Source organism: Macrobrachium nipponense, chromosome 17 (assembly GCF_015104395.2).
Source record: "Macrobrachium nipponense isolate FS-2020 chromosome 17, ASM1510439v2, whole genome shotgun sequence".
In the NCBI taxonomy this organism is placed as follows: domain Eukaryota; kingdom Metazoa; phylum Arthropoda; class Malacostraca; order Decapoda; family Palaemonidae; genus Macrobrachium; species Macrobrachium nipponense.
Genome location: NC_087210.1, coordinates 29,349,663 through 29,372,162, shown reverse-complemented (window position 1 = coordinate 29,372,162; position 22,500 = coordinate 29,349,663). Strand labels below are relative to the sequence as shown.

Genomic DNA, 22,500 nt, shown 5'->3' with positions numbered 1-22,500 from the left:
AGAGGTTAGGGAGAGGAGAAGGGAGGAAGAGAGAGAGAGAGAGAGAGGAGAGAGAGAGGTGATAAATAAATAAATATGAGGGAATCAAATATAAAACCAATGCACCTGAAATTCAGGAGACGCCAGCATAGCGCAGGAATGAATTTCCTCCGCCCTTAAATATCCATATATCAAAAGATTCCAGAACTGTACTAGGTAAAATATTCCCCATGTTAGTTGTAACCAAGATACAATTCCTAGCAAACAGTAGAATTGAACTTGATGCGAAGAAACGACACATTGCAGCATTGCAGAGGATGATTGTTGTTGTAATACATTTTATGTAACAAACACGATGAACTCACTTTACGTCTATGACACGCCAATATTACGAGTTGGCAAAGAAACTTGACTGTTGACGTAACTCTATCCATGAATTTGAGATAAGAGTCAGCAACAAAAGACCAGACCGTACTCCAAAGAAGGACGAAGAAGATAACTCAAACAATTAGATATAACAGCTTCTTCCCAAGCATTTAAAAACATTTCCGCAAGATACCAAGTTTCTGAAAAACTGAAGAAACGATATTGCCTACATGCTTCTCAAAAGTCAATTTGTTATCAAAAGTTTCACCTTAGATCTTACAAGAGTCACTGACATTTAAAACCGTACCATTTAAATGCAAATCAGGGTGCAAAAGCAAATGTTTTCTGTATCTACTAACTATCATACTTTGAGTTTTAGAAGGGTTAAGGTGCATGCCTCAAAGCCTTACCTTGAGGAACACCTGAAATGAAATGAATAAAGCTACTAAACTGGCCATCAACAAAGACCCTTCAGGTTCTGCTCGCTAGACATTCATTTAAAATATTAATAAATGGTCATATTTTCCCAATACCTTAATAGGTAGACAAATGCTTCGTGACCACACGGTCAAAGGGTGTACTAAAATCTAGACAGACCATACGGGCCTCTACACCCTCTTCCAGAGCACTGAAATACGGTAGACAATGACAAAAGTGCATCGCAAGTACCAAGGCATTTATGAATCCCAAACTGTAATGCTAATAGCAGTAAAATATATATAATGAATACACTAGATTATTATGAGTTGGTGTAGACATATAAAACGTCCGTGACCAGAGAGGGGCCCAACAGCAGACTGTGCTTAGAAGGGACTATAATTTCTCTAGTGGTAGTATCTCAATGGGCGGCTGGTGCCTTGGCCAGCCTACTACCCCTAACCTACTACCCGTATCTGGGACTTTCTATATTCAAGCTAATTCCGATTCAATATTGGTAACATTTCAAAAGCGACAGTCTTAAAATCTTGACTCTCTAAGGCAGCTATGTTAACATTTTGACAACACAAAGACAACGAGCTACAGATATGAAATTCTCATTTGGCTGTTACTTCGGATATAAACACTGTAAAGGAAACACCATTACTACACTCACTAGAGGCAGCTAGGTTAAAACATAATAGTTCAAAGGACACCTATTAAAACTATCTTGACATTTTACTTTGTACCTCCATCTTTTATAAGGTAGACTTAAGAATCCACAAATTCTCCAATAGCCTCACCTCCTAACTCACGAAATCACTTTACTAGGGCATTTGTGCAGCAGTAGTGTTATTGATAAACTAAAAATGCATTATATATCTGTCCAACATACAATAAAATAACCAAACTAAACACACATCTTGTCCTTCTACTTCTTTCACAGTAGTGCTGAAACTGTTAAATTGCATTTTTTTTTTATTCTAGGCTAGCTAAAACATGCAGTAGTCATACGGAACGTCTTTTCCTTCAAATGCCTGCCTGCCTGCCTTCAAACCCGCCCCCCCCCCCTCTCTCTCTCTCTCTCTCTCTCTCTCATACATACACAAAAACACACATACCATAGATTAATGAGACTACAATTTTATGCATATCACAGATATTTTCAACATCTAAAACATATTAAGCAGAATAAAAAGTGCGGTAGTAGATATTATCGTTTTTCCTTTGCACACATGCCTAGGTTACGTGAATGGCAGCTGTCAGTGACGGCTTATGTCGTTCAAAAATCAATCGCAGCAGAAAAGCGACAATACTTTAACCCATTGTAAAAGAAAAGAAAAAATAAACATATTCGGTGACTGAAAGCAACAGATCACCTATCATCTGGTAATATCTATTTCTGAGTCGATGAAAATTTGACCATCATTCTGACACACACGTGCGAGTGTATATATGTAAAACAGCGTCCATACATTATACTGAGCAGCCTAAGAGTCAACACAGTCTCGGATCCACTTCAAAGCCAAACCGGTTGCTAGCCCATCTACATATTGTACTGACTTGCTTCTAATAAATTCAGTGTTGAGGTGGTTGATATAGAAACAACGTTTTGAAGTAAGAAAATTAATTGTGAATTAAGAGTGGAAATTGACGACTGGGGATGGTGACGAGAGAATACGGAAAATAGTTCAAGAGTTCGAATGTTGTGTGAACCGTTCGGTCGCAAAGGGTTCCAATAACAATCGCAACATGCTGAAGCAATTTGGGTTGTACGAAACTGTGATTCTCGTTCTTCAACAAAGACTTTTTTACTGCAAACAAACAAGTGCAGCAACTTGTAAAGAAATAGCCGCTATTTGTTTCCAAGAGTATCGTGCCTATATAAACTCATGAAATTATTTTTCTCCACAGGTACTTTGAAATATTCACTTTCTCTGTCAGTGAATTCCATAAATTACCGTTACACTGTTGAGAATACTATCAGATATTAACTATAGTTATTTTTAACTTTACTTTCTAACAAATATTTATAAAAAGCACAACATACGGAAGGAGAGCGCCACACTACTCTATTATAAACAATTTATTAGCAGAGGTGTTAACTGACAATACAGCTGAGAGCAAAAGATGAGCTCAATACATCTGCGTATTCGAAGTGACAATGGTCATAAACTGAGTCGAAATAGCTTACATTTTAAGTCCACTTATAACAAAACTAAGAATATCGGCTACAATAGAGTATTACATAAATAATTTCAAAGTAGTCTTGGGGATTCAATTTAACTTCATATCAACAGATAATCCACGATTCTCCATAAAAGGCTTAGTTGGAATCTTTCCCTTGGATTCTATTGGCCGTAGGGTAAAGGAAGATGAATCAGGTGCTCCTGATGATAGAAATGGTAGGCCTAATTAGGCAAGTTACTGCGGATCAGTACTTTAACACCCGCGTTGACAAAAAGTGCCATTCCAAGTCAGCTGTACTAGCATTGGTAATTCTAATAGCCTCTATAGTGTGTGTGTGTGTGTGTGTGTGTGTGTAGTGTGTGGGGGGGGGGGGGGGGAAAGCGTTTTCACATATATCAAAAGTTGTGGAACCTCTCATATTCACGCACACATACCGGAGTTGGATCAACAAAACGGCGATGAGTGACTGGTGGAGAAACATCATCTAACGACATCAATAATTACGTGAATACGCCCTTTGCTTCTTGCAGTATTGTGATTCTTTCTAAATCTGAAAAAAATAGTAAGGGCAAGATGTGTGCTTTGTTTGGTTATTTTGTGTTGCAGTTACGATATGAGATGAGACTTTGGGAGAATTTGTGGATTCTCAAGTCTACCTTATAAAGGATGGAGGTACAAAGTAAAATGTCAAGATAGATGTTATATTTTAACCTAACTGCCTCTAGTGACGCATATACTAACCAACCGCCTGGGGAAGTCGTTAAGAAACCACACAAACACACAATTTATATATATACACACATATGTGAGTGTATGGAACTATAGATATACAAAAATCAAAATACTCTAATATGTCTTATTCATAATGAGATGACTCTCTACAGATTTAAACCTTCTCGAACATCCACCTACTCCTACTGAAGGACTTCTTTAATCTGTCTCCTCTTTTAGATAGTGAATACGCTTAGCAGGCGCCCTGGGATATGCACCATTGTATGTGCCTACAGCTGGAAGCATTTTCTAAAGTTCTAACGATTACTCACGCGACGAACGAGACGAGGGGCTCTCGTTCCAAATATGGAAGGTAGGTTCCTCTGAGACTATCTTTTTGAAAGGTTGAATCATTTCCTCTCTCTCTCTCACTCTCTCGGATCTTTATCGTGGAAACAGTAACGTTATCTTTACTCTTGAAAGTAACTAATCTTACGAACACGAAAACTGATAAGCTGCATTTATAAAAAAACAAATGTGAAGTAAATCAAAATACATACTGTAAGACTAGCAGCCAGTACATCTGCAGAACTATAGCTTTTTTCAATTGTTGTTCCACCACTATGGAAAGATCATTCGTAACACTGAAGGTGGGCGATACAGAACAATTCGTAACACTGAAGGTGGGCGATACAGAACAATGTCTTGAAAAAGCCAACTTTACCCTCTTGACCCCAGTAACTGTTAACATTCTAGACAAAATTTTCACAACTTCACACAGAAACCTCATCAGCACTACATCATACTCCCTTGAACACACTACTACTCGCCTCTCTCGCATGCATTCTTTCACTTAATGAATAATACAGGCCCTGTCTATCCAATACCTCTTTCATCCTATCCACTAACAGTCTTTTTCCGAAATCAAGACCACATACCAATCATTTCCATTCATTTCTGTCCTTAATGACATTCAATTCTCCATCTTCCTGAACTCTAGCTGCCCTTAATACCTTACTGATTCTTTTTCAACTTTCTGCTCTTACAAACGTTCTCGGTGTCACGCCAGTTTCTGCAGCTTTTTTTCATATTCGCCAAAAAGAACTTCATCAAAAGTAAACGTAACTCATCCTTGTGAAAGCCTATAATAAAGCTATCCCTGTACATAATCATCAACCTTATAAACACTCTGTGCAGAATTTCAATTACAACGCCATCGACTCTATGCCCTTGAAAGTTTTTCAGCATTATATTGTCCCCCATTACATACTCAACAGCATCTTCCAAAAACATTCTTAAAATTGCACTAATCCGCTCAACTTTTGTATCGTAAAGATCAGCCGTCCTTTGATCCTCTAGTATCAACAACTCTTAGAATCACTCACAACATCAACACAAGACGGATTTCTCTTCTACTGCCATCTCTCCATTAGCATATTTTATCGTAAGAAACAAGTGCGCATTTGGTTTTCTCTCCATATCCACTTCCTTTGGCATTAACTTCCGTTTATATATATATATGTGTGTATATATATATATATATATATATATATATATATATATATACACATATATACGGAAGTTTATACATTGTTGTATGTATGGTATATAAATATATATATATAATATTCTATATTATATCTATATATATATATATAGATATATACATATATATATAAACGGAAGTTTATTTGTATGTATGTATGTATATATATATATATATATATATATATATATATCTATATATATATATATAAAGGTTCTTTCCTCTTTTATCTCTGTCTTAGAGACTGTTCCAATTATTCTCTTGTGTCCGTATGCAAAACATTGTAATTCGAATAGTGCCTTCCGCCTCACGTTTTGCCCTGCTATGATCGAGTACCACCTCCAGCTATAGTCAAGGAAAGGAAAACGGACTACACACTTGCTCTACCCTTCTGGCGCCAACATAAAAGGGGAACATGGCATTTGGTATGAGTAATTGTTGTTGTTGTTAAAAGATATTGCTGCATCAGCAGAGTTGATTCTGTAGAGAAAGTTGTCTATTTTCCTTATGGCAGTTTTCTCTTCGTTACTACAGCTGGCGAGTAACGCGCTAATACTAGTCATCATCGGGTGGAAGTAATAAAAAAAATCAGGATTTAAGTCACATAAGTGTAGTTAAATATGGAGAGTAACGTCCATTGAATTTTACGCAAAAATCTAATACTGTATGATTTTCCTTACATGTCGAAAACGATTACACTAAATTTTCTATTGGTTTCGACCGAGAACGATGGTACTCTCGGGATCTACTCTACATATAGTGGTAGGTTAGCTGGGGGACGGCCGCCTGCTGAATTATAATTGGTTGTTAGCTTGATTTTTGTCCCTTATTGGCTACAGGGATTTTCATTCAAGCGGACCTTCGAGGTAAAGGGGGGGGGGGGGGGGGTGTGTGTGTGTGTGTGTGTGTGTGTGTGTGTTAAACTGCAAGGTGGGGCGTGACGTGGTGTGAATCACTGCGGCTCAAATTTTGACTGGCTGACGCGCTGCCCTCTCTGGTGACGTCACCGAGGCCTGGCTTTTCATTGGCTGCAAGGCCGCTAGTCTCATCTATTATTCATGCATTGGAATTGTTGTTCAGGTTGTTACCATTGTTGTGTCCTAGGGTATTTCTCCTTAAATTGGTGTGGAGGAAGAGCATCCTCCCAATTCTCCTGGTGTTTTGGATAATACCGTCGTGGAAGATGGTATGACGGTGTGCTGTCCTGATATGGTTCCTCATAGCTCCCGCCTGCACGTAGCATGATATCCTCTTCAACAGTCGCATCATAGTCATTCCTGTGGAATAATAGATATTTTACTATGCAATTGCTGTACGATTCATGTCCATGTATTTAATAAAATCACTATTGTGAACGCATCCGCATATGTCTCCCTGTATCATGAACCCCGCACATGCGCATGGCTATTCTTCTTGCTTCTCTTGGCGCGAGCTGCACGCCCTGCAGAGCGTCTGTACATATTTACCTTTTGCTGCTTGAAATAAAGAAATCTATGACTCGTGATACCATTTCTCCCATCCTGCAATCTTCGTCTTCTAATGCAAGACATCCCCACCTATCACCAATTCCAATATAAGAGCCAACATCCATGGACATGATATGTGAATTGGTAGACTACGTTCGTCTGTTTCAGGGGTCTGTTGCTAGTGGGGTCGGGTGGTTCTTCATTATGAGGTCCATCGTTCGTCAGTTCTGGTAATAGATGGAAAGCTCTATTTATTTTCCATCTTCAGTAGGGGTCACGTTTTCTTTTACTATTTTCTTCATTATCTGTTTCTCTTCTCAGTGTCGAGAGTGCATGATGGTCTTACAATAGAGCTTGATCTTCTCCCGAGGGTGAGGTTGCTGCCTCCTGTTCACGTTAAAACAACAATCCAGTGCTGCTCTGACTTTTGTTAATGTGTCTGTTAGAATACCCGTTATTTACGAACATCTGGGTGACATGGTCACGTTCTTGGTGGGTGTCCTGCCAAGACGAGCAGTGGGTAAGGGCCGTCCTAACGTAAGCCCAAACTGTAGCGTTTTTTAATCTCACAGGGCACTCGCTGTCACCATTCAAACACAGGCCAATGGTCGTCTTCTTCATATAAACATAAGCCGTGAGGCAGTCATTATTCTTATTTTGTATTGTTTTGTTTGTTTGTTTGTAAGGTGTTTTTACGTTGCATGGAACCAGTGGTTACTCAGCAACGGGACCAACAGCTTTACGTGACTTTCGAACCACGTCGAGAGTTAACTTCTATCACCAGAAATACACATCTCTCACTCCTCAAAGGAATGTCCGAGAATCGAACTCGCGGCCAAGGAGGTGGTACGCCAACACCATACCGACCACGCCACTGAGGCGCTCATTGTTCTTAGAGACGAGAACATTGAGGGAGGGAAGCTTGTCATTATTGCTGAACTCGATGGTGTAGTTCAGCAAGCTGTACTGTTGGATGGTGGACAGCTTCAGCCTCTTCCTGGTTGTATGAATATGTCATCAATATATCGGGCATAATTGACAGGTTTCCTAATAAGGGAGAAGACCCTCTCCTCCACTGTTCCCATAAAGAAGTTGCCTAAGGGGGGAGCATTGCGACACCATCCTTCTGCCGGAACATTTGGCCTCTACGGGTGGAGAAAAGGGCCTTAGTCATACAAATCACTAGAAGAGGCCGTAGATTTGCCTCACAGTAGTTCAACTGGGGTGTTGAGTCGTCCTTCAGACGCGGTCCATAATTGTCTTAATGGTCTCATCAAGGATTCTACATCCACTGACGCAATAATTCCTGTTCCTGAGGAGTCCCGAATTTCTTCTATGACCTTTGTAGATGACCGACCACAGGCTGTATCGGCTTGGGACGCATGGTGTGAGGATCTGGTTGAGCCTTTTGGCTAGTCCTTATGTGGGGGAGGGCGTCTGGCTAATGATGGGGTGAGAGAGGTTTCCCGTCTTATGTGTCTTCACATTACCATAGAGGTAACCAAAGGTTGTAGTCTCCGGTGATGGGGCGGGAGGCATACAGCACTTGTAGCTGTGTTAATGCGGCCTATGATATCATTGGCCTCTAACTTGATGTCGTTAATCGGGTTTCTGGAGAGCTGTTCAAACTTAGTATCGTCGGATAAGATGGCATCCAGCATATGGTAGTACTAAGCAGTCTTAATCAGAGCCAAACTAACAAACAATGATAATTCGATATGGTCTTACTTGGTCGAAACCGAGAGATACGTTAGCATAATTATTTATATATAGTACTAGATTTTTGTAAAACTCTATGATCAGTACTCTCCATATTTAACTACACTAAAATGACATTCCTGTCATAAGCAAGATAAAGAAAACTTTCTACAGAATTCTACAATTCTAAAACTATCTGCAAGCAAAAGAATAAATTAATAGAGAATTTATCATACTGTCAGTCTGGGCAAATCAAAAATCATTTCAGTATTACCTCAATGAATAGTACACCAAGATCCTAGAACAAGAGTTCCTAAGTTTTGTAAGCACGACCCCATTCAGCACTTTCAACTTTTCAGTGCAATCCCAAGTGATGTATGTATGTATGTATGTATGTATGATAATGTTTAGTTCTATATTTACAGCATTACTAAGGATTTTTCGTCGTATAGTGATATTTAAGTAAGAGAGAAGCAGAAAACATTTTCATTTCATTTACAAAAAAGATACCTAATCATTAATGAAATTCTAACATTTGACAAGTTCCAAAATAGCGATACTATTTTAACATTTCATAAGTTCATAACATACTACTCATCAGATTTGGCAATTACAACATGTTGAAACTAACCTACCACTACATAACACGCTGCTGAGTTATAACAAGCTGTATTACAAGTACCATACTGTACCTCCTGACTGTCTATTATGAGTGCCATACTTTTAGAATTGGCCACTATTTGATCAATTTTCTGTATCTAGGGGTGTAAGTTGTAGGCAACAGATCTTACTATTTCCCATGTTGATGTTTGTCATACGGCTACGAGAGTCACATTCGCTTGCTCAGGTTGTAAGCATACAAACTACTTTTTTGTTGCTGTTGTTCCTGTTGTTGATCTTGAGGGGGGGTGGGTAGGAAAGCTCTATGGAAAAGCCTAAAAATGTCTGGAAAAGATGTTTTGTGTTGACTTAAAGATAAGGTAATTTTAGGAAGATATTTTCAATTTATTTATTAGCATCAAAAAATTAAAAAAAATAAATAATGTGCATGTTAAACAGTACAGAACAATTATTTCTGAAAAAATAGCATATTTATTTCAATTTTCGTTGGTGAAACAACGCGCTATTTGACGGTCGATCTTAGTACGCGGCTCGAGTAAGCTCCAGGTCGGAACACGACTTGTCAATGAACACCATTGATGAAAATGCCTTAACCCGCAGGTACAAAGCCAAGTACTGGTTTAGTCAGGTAACGGATAATAAAGCTAAATAAATAGGCATACCTTAACAATAATACGGTACCTGCAATCATCCGGTAATAATTCTAATTATAACTTAGAGCAATTATTTGTTATTTAATTTGTTTTTTCCTCAATGACAGCACTAGTAACTGTTAATATACAAAGAACTGAATTTAAATTATACCTCGTAAACCCGGCTTGGATGTTCAGTACACCCATTCCCTGGGGGTACGGTACCTCAGCGACCCCATGACCTGTTTATTACCCCACATAATGGGCATCACGACGCCAATTGTGGTCCCGACCCCTGATTTGGAACCTCTGTACCTAGAACATACATTTTATTCTATGGCGTCCTGTATCTGCAAAATTATTCCGCTTAATCTTTGTTTAAATAGGAAGGCCAGGAACTACTATTTTTTTTGCAGCGTTACGAACCTTCTACTTTATCATGAAGATAGACACAGACACAGATACACACACGTATATGTATATATATATATATATATATATATATATATTATATATATATATATATATATATATATATTATATATATATATAATACACAATACACATTATATATATATATATATATATATATATATATTATGCGTAAAATGTATTCTTCATAGACACAATGAGAATTCCTTACATTTAAGTTGCCCCCACCATGTTGTGGAAGAAATGCTCTTTATCACTACAAACCCACATCCGAGCGGAAAATAAATAAAGAGGGTTTCACCTTTCAGGAGAGGAAGTGGAAAAGTAAGAGGTCATATCGTAAATCAAATAGATAGATTGACCGATGTAGGTCTGTATGTATGTATTTGATAAATATATATGTATGTATGTATGTATATATGTATATATATATAGATATATAATAATATTATATATATATATACATTATATATATAAATATATATGTATCTATAATCTATACAATACATACACATACACAAATACAATATATACATAGTATGTATATATAATATATAATATAATATATATATATATATATATATATATATATATATATATATCACACACATAAAGGCTTTTTCCTTCGTGGCAGAAACCTTTAGTTATACATAGCATCACGTTGTATATACTTCGTGATCAAGTTATATTCATATATATAATCATCATCAGCCGTTGCTAGTCAAGTGCAGGATAAGAGGCCTAGGACACGTCCTTACACTCCCGTCTGTTTATGGTCTTTCTATGGCATTCTATACCCGCAAATTTTCTTAGCTCGTAAATCTATCGTCTTCTCTTCCTTCCCCTGCTTCGTTTGCAATCTCTAGGGACCCATTCTGTTATTCTTGTTGTCCATTTATTATCTGACATTCTCATTATATGTCCTGCCCGCGTCCATTTCTTTATAGTTTGCTCCCGTATCCATGTTGCTCTTTTTCTAACTCTTAGTGTTATTCCCATCATTAATCTTTCGATAATTCTTTCAGTTGTAACTAGCTTATGTTCTAAGGTTTTAGTAAGGCTCCAAGTTTCTGATGCATAAGTTAATACTGGTAGGACAATCTGATTACAAATTTTTCTTTTTAGTGACAGTGGCATTTTACTTTTCATAATCTCATTTTGTTTACCAAAAGCTCTCCATCTCATGCTTATCCTTCTATTAGTTTCGGTCTCATGTCCTGGGGAAACACTTACTGTCTGTCCTAAATACGTATATACATTAACAATCTCTACAGGTTCGTCTATAATTCTTATCTGTTGTCTCTCTGCACTTTCATTGAACATCATCTTAGTTTTACTCATATTCATTTTCAGTTCGACATTTCTGCTTTCTCTATTCAAATCTTCTATCTTTTATAATTCCTCCCTGATTCACCGAGTAGAACTATGTCATCTGCAAATCTTAAATTGTTAAGGTATTCCCCATCAATGTTAATACCTACATTTTCCCAATCCAAATTCTTAAAACTTCTTCTAGGCACACTTCAATAATTTAGGAAAGATGGGGTCTCTTGTCTAAATCCTTTCTCAATTGGAAATTTCTCACTGTCTTTATGTAGTTTTAGGATTGCTGTACTACCCGTATAGATATCTTCAAGTGTTCTAACATAAGATTCATATATATGTATATATGTGTGTGTAGTATATATATATATATATATTATATATATATATATATATATATAATATATATATATATATATATATATATATATATATATATATATATATATATATATATATATATATATATATATACTCATAATAGGAGGCCCCTAAAAAGAATAAAAAAAGTTCTCTCGATACCTCCCGTCGTCTAACCTAGTGAAGACGGAACTTTTCCAATTGACGGTCGCAGACTTCTATAACAAAGCTTTGCTTTACCAAATGCGATATCTTCCAAACCCTCGAGAATTTCCTTAACAAGCTGAATAATGTACGATATTTTATGAGAATTTTCAAATACTCGTGATCTAAACTTTCCAGACATTGTAGCTAGATAAGCGACAAAAAAATATAATAATAATAATAATAATAATAATAATAATAATAATAATAATAATAATAATAATAATAATAATAATAATAATAATAATAACAACTGACACAGAGTATGAAACACCTTAGTAGGGGGAAAATGACCTTGAAAATTTTTGTCTGTATGAAAATCATTTCTAAATGGGTCTTCATATTAGGAACGCATTCATGGCTATTTTAAATGAGGTTCTATATGATGCCAAACCTAAGCACAAAATTACTTTGCTTAAAACCCTCTACTTTTTTTTCCAAAGGATTACCTTTGAAACTCTCCATGCTTCCAGTTTCCCTGATCCCGATAATTTTCCAGATTAAAAGCAACCAGGCATTTATTTATTTGAGTGTAGCGTCATTTTCAACTTTTACTTCTCTCTTCCCATAAAGTACGAAGATATGCAAATCGGCTCTGCTTTAAAAAAGAAAGGCCAATATTAAGGAATCTAGTGAAACCTACAAAGTGGTGATTCATCCATCAGAGAGCCTGGAACTTCGAGAGAAAAGCATACCACAATTCAATGATTCCGAGTATTATCGTACACCATTTCTCCCAGGTATAAGAGTCTACCTTGAGAATCTCATTCTTAATCTTTGAGACCCATTTAAACTTATTTCATATTTAATTAAACTGACGTCGATGGTCATCGTATTTGTATTGTAAAAACAGCCAAATGAAACCCTTTCGACATAACTATATTTCAACAAGTACACCGCCAGAGGTCCATGTCTGAAATAATGCTTTCCGGGACAATGTTTTTTTTTTCCTCAAGAAACCATATGGCCGTCTGTACACATCTGGCCACTCCACAGAATGTGCCAACTATAATAAAAAACATAAAACTAAACAGACAAAATGTGCCGAGTAGAATAAAAAACATCCAACTAAAAAATATTGAATGGCTGAGAGTCAGAAGTAAGTGGGCTAATGAAGGAAAACTTTCTGCCAAGACGCTGGAGACCAAAAGAAGTGACCACTTAATAAACAGATGTCAACAGATACATTAGAAACTTGATATTTCCAGTTTTTAGACAAGGTAATGGCTTGGGAATATAAAGCAAGACCGTGGGATAATTTCTCGTCAGTGGAATTGACTAACCTACACCCTTTAAATCTAAAATTGTAATGATTTTTATAACAATGAAAAAAGATAAAACTGTACGAAAGTAGATTACAAGTGAGTCCATGATGAATCTTTAGCCAGAGCGGATCAGGGACTATCACGATCAAACCATGTCTTAGAAGGTATAAGTTTTCAAGGTGGAATGAAACCCTTCACCTAGAAGAGAAAATCACCTAAACGATCCTAAAATTGCAAAATAGTGTAGTCTGTAAATGAATTCATGGACCCGAAACAAATAAATTATGATTACAATAAATTTTCTAGGGGTAGTAACTATTCCAGCCCTAAAGGAAGACGAACTTGCACACAACTTTAATAAGACCTTCAGTGCTGAAGGCAGTTGCACGATATTTTTGAGGACTTCAAGAAATAAATGACCAGTGTTCATTAAATCTTAAAAATTCAAATTAAAACTAAAGACTTATTTATTTCTCTGCCATCAATGAACGAAAAAATAGGTATTTCTCTGTCATCGACGAAAAAGTTCAAAGCACATTAAAGTTTTAGTAATCTCTTAATTTCTTAGTAATTCATGATACCCTATCGTCCAGATTTCAAAGTAAAACAAAGAATATTGTAACTTTCTAGTAATATAAGGGGCTTTGAAGTTTGAACCCTAAATTCACAACTTCAAAGTATTAAACAGAGGAATAAGAATAAGAAGAGACATGGAATTTAGGCTAAACGACAAGCACTGGTGGATAGTCAAGTCATCCTCTGAAAATAATGAGCTGGAGCAGCACTTGGGAGCATTACGAAGGGAACAATAAAATAAATGAAATGAAGTGCAGCAAAGGCCTGAGGGGAAACTTGAAATCGTCCACAACTGCTGTAAGAAGTCATAGTAAGTAAGAGGTTGGACAAAAAGACGTCAAAAAAAGGTTGCAGCAGAAAGGGGCCAAAGAACAGCTACAAACACCTTTAAGGCCCCGTCCACGCGGTCGAGCTTTGGTCGACGAACTTTGTCCGATGTGACGTCAGAAGCGGAGAAACAGCGGGAAGTCAGAATTTTGCCGCATTTTCTCCGCTTCTGACGTCACATCGAACAAAGTTCGTCGAGCAAAGCCTTTAGGAATGCCTTCAGTGCACTACATCAGGTGTACTGACGGCACTACCCCCTAAAGAATATTCCTAACAGACTAGTAGCTGGTTTAGGATAATTCTTCAAAAGACCTTCCCCTGCCACGTCACAGGTCACATGACTCGGCAAAAATCTTCTCTCATAATACCGCCGCCACTACCATTTATAATAATATTCGTTAATTTATTGTTTGCCTACCAATACCTTTCCTTGCTAGATCAAGACACCGCCATTCCCAAGACATTCTTTTTTCATTCAGGGTAAACATTACAAAAAGGTAATATTACTGTTACTAATTTAGTAACAAACTGGTTCTACATTCGTGGTCTACCTTTCTACAACACATATGTTAAAGGATCAATACTAAAGTTTTAACCACTTCCAGAACTGAAGCTGGTCATGGTTACCGTGAAACATGAAATCCACAAAAACGTGGATTTCGGTTAATTTACTTTCTCCTGTATTCCATCAAAAATAACCTTCTCCAAAGAGACCGGGTGTGGAGTTTCCCTCTATAACCAAAGAACTTTTTTCTCATCATGACACCATCATCTAAGAACTCTCAACAATATTTTCAACTTTGCCACCTTCTCTGCCACATCTTCAAAGCATTTCTGCATCTTGAATATGTTCAACCTTCTAAAAATCTTATCTACTATAATGGATTCACATTAACCGTGCATCTGACGTCTAGGCCAGTCCCTTACGACGCTCCTGATTGCCTGCTGATAAGCCAATCACAAGGCTGGAAACTCCCAGTCTCTCGAGAAAGTTCACATAGGCAGGATGTATGTTCCACCTCTCCTGAGGGATACGTCTTTCAAAAGTATCCGTCAGGAGAGGTGGAACATATATCCTGCCAATGTGAACTCTCGAGAGATACTGAGAATATCCGACCCTATGATTGACTTATCAACAACCAGTCAGGAACATCGTAAGGGACTGGCCTGGACATCAGATGCACGGTTGATGTAATTCCTAACAACAGCGCTTATACCTTTCATCACGTTCAATTTCACACATCCAAGTTTTTCTTCCATACAGGAGAGTTGATTCAGCAATCCCTTAACTCAGTAATAGTTACAGTTTCTACTCTTAAATACCTATATAAATTAGCCACTTCCAATTCACCATTTCTGAATCTTAACGGCTTCTATGTGCTCTTGATTACCTTACTCTTGCTAACTAACATTAACCGCTTCGATTCTCCACTAGCAAACACTCCCCAACTTTTGAAACAGTATAAACAGTATCTGCATCTTGAAACAAAAGTCACTCCACAGTCCATACACGATCCTTTATCTTATCTTACCTATATCTTTCATGTCACTCAAGACTTGGTTCATTATGGTATTATATATATATATATATATATATATATATATATATATATATATATAATTATAATACCCCATAACGAAACTAAGAAAGGATGGAAAACAATCACCGGTGAGCAAAGGGGGGTAGGGAAACATCGACGCCGTTATTTTATTTGATTCTAAAGCGATTACCTGGATGGTGGTGGGGGGGGGGGGGGGGGGGAGCAAGAGCTGCTGTTCCTCTAATTATCTCTCTCTCTCTCTCTCTCTCTCTCTACTTGTTGAATCCTACGTAATGTGACCAATGAAGCACGACCCTTCAAGGGAGATCTGGCCAATAGGGCACGCGTCGGGAATCCGGCATCCACCAATCATCTTTCACATTGCGATCTGACTTCGACCAATCAAAGCGCAGAGCTCCCGAGCCTATCCCAGACGCATGTTCCGCTCCAACACTTTACGAAACGATGTCACAAAAATGTTCGTGGTACGGAGCGATGCAATTTGCTCGGTTTCTTCATTACGTCACCATTAAAACGAGGGAAGAAGTAAAGCTTCAGGAAAAAAACAATAACAAGCGAAAATCAAATCATATTTCTTACATCTAAGAGTCATGGCAACTAACAAATATCTCAAAGCAACAATACAATTGTGAACATCCAGGCGTGAATCTGATGAACGAAAAGTGCCGGGAAAGGGTCGATAGCGAGCGAAACTTTCCATTACCCCAACGGAGGTGTTTATGGGGTTGCGTGGGCAGTTTGGCATAAGACCCCGAGAGACAAAGAAGGGCGAACCGTCAGGTTCTGAGGCCGCAAGCGAGAGGCAACACATGTGTTTCCCAGACACCACCTGTGGATACGGCGTTTTCGAAAACCACCTGTGAATACGACTCTCTCTCCCAAGATTAAGGGTAAAGGGAACCTTCTTTCCATCCACTTCTCGTCACGTACAGAAAGGATATCCTCTCTTTTCAAGTTAGTTCTATTCTCTGATTCTCTCTTTTCTAGTTAGTTCTCTTCTCTGATTCTCTCTTTTCAAGTTAGTCCTATTCTTTGATTCAAGAGACTTGCAACGTCTTTGATATTCTCTTTCTACTATTGCGAGTAGTTATATTTCTTTTAAAAACGTTCTAATCAATTCCATTTTTTGAAAGAATCTGATTTCACTTTTGATCGAAGAGAAATACGTAGTTAGATTAGGATAAACTACCTTTTTTATTCATGCAAACTACTCAAAAAGACCCCTTGGGCAATACCTAACTTAATAAAAATAATAATAATCTCGGAGCACTTTTAAATTGAATAATGAAAAGTCAACGCGCCAGCAGAACAATATTAAAAACTTATAATTAAAATTTCTTATGAAAACTTCACTGCATTCCTGTCACCCACCCAACGGACGACTTTAGTGTATAAAAAAATTCAAACTCGTATTATAAAGCATCTGTTCATAAACAAGGAGGAAAGCTGCTTATGCCGTTTCAGTTTTGTACTGATGTCAAGTTAGATTAATAACATGACATTTTATTTTAGTTTGTATTTTCCTAAAATGCAAACCTACACTTTCACGGAGTTGCTCTATTTTTCAAAATCAAAATGCTTTTCTCCTCGGCCTTCATCATTAAAGCATATAAGGCAAACTACATTATAGAAAGAAATGTCATTTGATTGAATTAACAGAGGAGCGAAAGTCAGGTCCTGGGTAAATATAAACAATATTATTTAATAAAAGGTAAAATATTTACTATACTATATAATTTCGTGTACTTCAAGTCATTCAGATCGGTATCAATTTTGTATTACGATTCTGTTTTGGGGGGCAAACGAGACAATATGTATATTCTCTTTGACAAACTCGACAACTTGGGTAATCTTATGCAAATACTCCAACGTGTAAAACTCCTTCGGTGAAGGCAGAAACTTGAATTTTCTTCGTGCAAATGTGGGAAGCTGTACATTCTCTTTGGTAAATGCGATAACTTACACGTTTTCATCGGAAAATTTGATCACCTGCAAATTCACTCTTCACTAATAACAATTCAGTTATCTAAGTCAATGTAACAGCCTCTTTGTTCCCTTGGGTTTATCTGTACATCTGTGTATTTTCATTGGAAATGCAGCGATCCGTGTACACTCTGTTATATATGCTGCAACTGCATTAATCCTAAAATATTGAGGAAGTCTTCATTACAAACGTAACCTCCCCGACTACAAGCAATTAAAATCAACGTACCAATTTTATTCGTCAATAAATATTCGCCGTTAATCTGCAGCGCTTAATGACCTTACAGATCCCAGCGAGATCACCCATTTAATAACCATGTCAATTAATCGAACAATACAAAATTTAGACTGGGAAACAGAACCCTTCACATGATTGAGCGACAACAGCGACAGTAATAACCGATGTGCCTCTCTGTAAGAATAATGCTCAAATCACTTCATTCCATAAACTAAAAGGAAAATTAACATAATCAAAGCATGGCAATAAAAAAGTTTCAAGAACAAGTTATGGGTACATACAAATGAGTACTACCAGTCCATGTATTTCCATGAAATTAATTTCGACATATTGACTCAAGATCAAGAACTAGGGCTCTTTCAAAAGGCAGGAGATAATTGATCAAGCTTTATAATTGATCAACTAGTCAGTATTCATGATTGTTCACTTTGTTTTCACATCTGAAACTCGCCGTTGTCCTGCAGCGTCGCCTTTTCCACAAGTAAATATATCGCATCTTCGTGACGAGAGCCCATTTAGATCTTACTAATTACTTATTTTACTACAGGCAAGACAATAGCCACCGACCCTTCGGTATTATGCAAAACATAATGCAAAACCAATGATGATCGCTGGACGATAAAAGGCCGCAAACACCGGGGATTACTTTTGCTTAGTGGTTTGTTTGTATGGTGTTTTTACGTTGCATGGAACCAGTGGTTATTCAGTAACGGGACCGACGGCTTTACGTGACTTCCGAACCACGTCGAGAGTGAACTTCTATCACCAGAAACATACATCTCTCACACCTACCTCATTGGAATGACCGAGAATAGAACTCGCGGACACCGCCTTTGTTTAATGGAAATAGAAAGGCATTAGGACAGGTCCTAAGAAATCGTTTGGGTATGAAAACGAAGGAATCTCCAATCTTGACCTTGAATTAATAACGGCGATTATTCTAATAACGTTCAATAAATAAGACGAATGAATGACGAGAAATAATCTAATGACATAAAAATGACATCCACCAACATTAAATGTAATGATCAAGATATGCAACTACTTTCTAGCAAAATGGGGGTCGTTTGATAAAAGAATAATGATAATAAGGTCACTAATTACCATTTGAATAAATATAATATTATGGTCAAGTAACTGCCATGGACTAAAGGCAAGTAATAAAGTAATGAGGTAGATAACTGTTGATCCATTAAAAATAGCAAGAATCACATAAGTAGAAAAAACTGGAATTCTGCCATTAATAAAAAAGAAAATAAACAAAATAACTAATAGAAGAGCGGATGGGAAGCGCTTTACATTGCATTCTCAAGGAAGGGAACTCAAACCAAAGGCTGTGGAGGACTTTGATACAAAGACTATGGCACTGGCTAAGACTTCAGAACACTGGAGTAAAAAAAGAACTAAAACCCTACATACGGTATAACCAGGTTGATAGATATAGAAGCACAGATATTCTAATTAATTAAATAATTAAATCTGATGATGTTCAGCTCCCAACTACAGTTTCCTTTATCAGATTCGCCATGAATTAGAAGGCCTACTACACACTGCCTCGATATGTAGACCTTTTATCGCAGTGTTAGTTTATCTATCTCCATCCTTTCCCTAAAATTCTCTTTATCAGAATATATTCCTTTCAGTGGTTATTGTTGATAAGGTGAATAATACAACATATGATCGAGTGCTTTAAAAAGACACGCGTTCCTGGGTTGATATATAGTATGTATGTGTATGTCATTCGAGCTACAAATGTCCTTCAATATCTAATTCGCTCTACCTCGGAATTGATATATTTTCATATATGTGCCGAGGGGGAATTTTTAGTTGATAATAATTTCGTCCCCTCATGGGATCGAACCTCCGTCCAACGGACAGGCACGAAATCAGGACCGACATTGATGTTACCGATTCGTCAATGTCGGTCCTGATTTCGTGCCTGTCCGTTGGACGGTAGTTCGCTCCCATTAGGGGGCGAAATTATTATCAACTAAAAATTCCCCTTCGGCACATATATGAAAATATATCAATTCCGAGGTAGAACGAATTAGATATTAAAGGACATTTGTAGCTCGATGTATGTATATGAATCACGGTGATGTGATAATTATTCATATATATATTTCTTTCTCCTGTAGAAAGATGACTAATTTATTAGGAATGAGGAAATAATTGGAAATATTTGTTTTGGTAGTGAAAAATTTATAATATATATATATATATATATATATATATATATATATACATATATATATATACGTGTATATATATACGTGTATGTATATATATATAATTATATATATATATATATTATATATATTATATATATATATATATACACACACACACATATATATATACATACATATCATTTATATATATATATATATTATATATATATATATAATATATATATATATATATACACAAACATATATATATATAACTATACAATATATATATATATATATATATATGTATATATATAATATATTTTTATATATATATATATATATATATATATATATAATAAAACTACTTGCTTATGCATAAAGGTATGACTAATTATTACTCGAAACTAGTGAACAAAAGCAAATTGGGGCACTCTTGCTTTAAGCCGTGTATGCTACGAAATTAAAAAGTCTAAACAAAGACTAAAAAAATATTATAAACCGGATAAAAACGTGTTTTAAAAAAAGTATTGTCTGTTGTTACTTTTCGCTTCTTCTCTTGCCATTTCATTCGCAAATACGTGAAAATATTTCAAGAAAAGTAGATCAAAATTTTGAAAAGGCAATAGATGACGATTCCAAATGACTGACGAAAGAGTCGCGCACACAGATAGATTGATGGCTGTAACATTCCAATAGAAACTGTTGATTTACGAATTAACAAATAGTAGACTGAAGTTACCAAGTGGTTAACTGAAACAGTTTATCAAAACCATCATTCAATACGCTAAAATATTTCTAAGTACCGAAACAAATATCTACAATTATTTACCCATCATTATTAGTTATCTTTTCACAGGAAAAAGAAAAGCATATTAAACGCAAATACTTGAAGGTTTTAACCATTTATGGCAAGCTTGGAAAAGATCGTTTGAACTTAATTAATATAGAAGAATATATGAGAAAATTTGATATAGAATAATATGTTTGAGAAAATACATTAAAAAAATTAAACGAAAAAAAAAAATTCCAAATACTCATCCCATAAACAGAAAACTGTTAACAAAATTTAGTATACAGAATCATATGTCACATCACTAAATTTAAAGTATCAGGTATGTCCTAAACACATTGCAGATAACGAAGCAATTTCTCCAATTAGCAAACAGAAAATACTGATGACATGCAAGCAGGTGAAAGCAAATTATGATTTCAAAGAATTAATGAGACCACTTTTTGACCCCGTATATCGCACTTATACACCAATGCCGTCTCTCAAATTGATACGTGCCACGATTTTGATGATAACTACAAGGATAATAAACTAGTCAAACTAACTGACAAGTTCGCGCAGCTTCTTGGCTTCCTCAGAATATGCCTCCCTTCTACAAATTTTAATCAGCAATATAAGAAAGTTAGTCTGAAATGGAATGGAATGGAATATAAAATTTAGGCTTGAAGCCAAGTACTGGAATCCTTAGGGATTATTCAGCGCTATAATGAAATTGGTTTAACATGAATATCTATGTTGATGATTTTATAAATTAAGCAAATAAAATACAGGTAATTTTAAAACTATGGTAAAAACTGATATCCGCCATAAAAATTATAACTTCGCATTTCGAGTGTGCAAACAAATATAAGAAAGTTAGTCTGCATAAACAAGTTTCAATTATACATATCATCATAGAAATAAAATGCAAGAAATACCCAGGATACATGTGTGTCATTTGTAACGAGTTTTACAAAATTATATATTTTTCAATTTTATAAAATTGATAAAAAGAACGCTGCTACTGGGAAAGATACATAATTCATCCCCGACCATAACAATATAAGAGCGTTCGGAGACTAGAAACAGCCTCTCTCTCTCTCTCTCTCTCTCTCTCTCTCTCTCTCTCTCTCTCTCTCTCCTCTTCTTCTTCTTCTTCTTCTTCTATTCCCCAAAAACGTTACTCTCCAACCTTTCAAATAAATCTAATCAAACTGTTTGCCAGTCACCAGGTATCTTTGGTTATAAATCCTACGGTAAAGGTACGTAGGGTTTATTAATAATAATAATTGTGATGTATGCTAACAGAATTAAGGCGTTCGAAATAAAATTTAAAAACGGTTAAGGAGTGCAATGATTTTTTAATGTCTGTCAATGTATGAACCTAATTGAGCATCTCATATATGGAAACCCCGAAAAGAACACCGACCTCTTTTTATGATGAAATAAATCGAACAAAAGTAATATTTGATATACCAGGCATCTTAAACATCGTAAGATTTAGCTCCAGTACATACCGCTCCCACAATTAAATATAATTTTCCCATAAGTCCTATTAGCATCCTATGTATCACTAGTACATTTATTGTTTATATTTCCAAATAAAATAGAAATATGGATAGAGTATGTAATGATGAAAACATCTTGACCTTTCCGACCCA

General features: G+C 36.3%; 1 protein-coding gene across 3 annotated transcripts in view; it reads left to right on the top strand.

Moving 5' to 3' along the window:
* Positions 1-16,430: 16,430 nt before the first annotated feature.
* LOC135196018 (tryptophan 5-hydroxylase 1-like) overlaps positions 16,431-22,500 on the top strand; it is a 75,683-nt gene continuing 69,613 nt past the window's right edge. For 2 of the 3 annotated variants that reach the window (XM_064222502.1, XM_064222499.1), the window contains exon 1: positions 16,431-16,565. The gene's annotated coding sequence lies outside the window, so the exon portion shown is untranslated. Of the gene's footprint in view, positions 16,630-22,500 lie in introns of all 3 variants that reach the window. The other variant, XM_064222500.1, reaches the window with a different exon arrangement.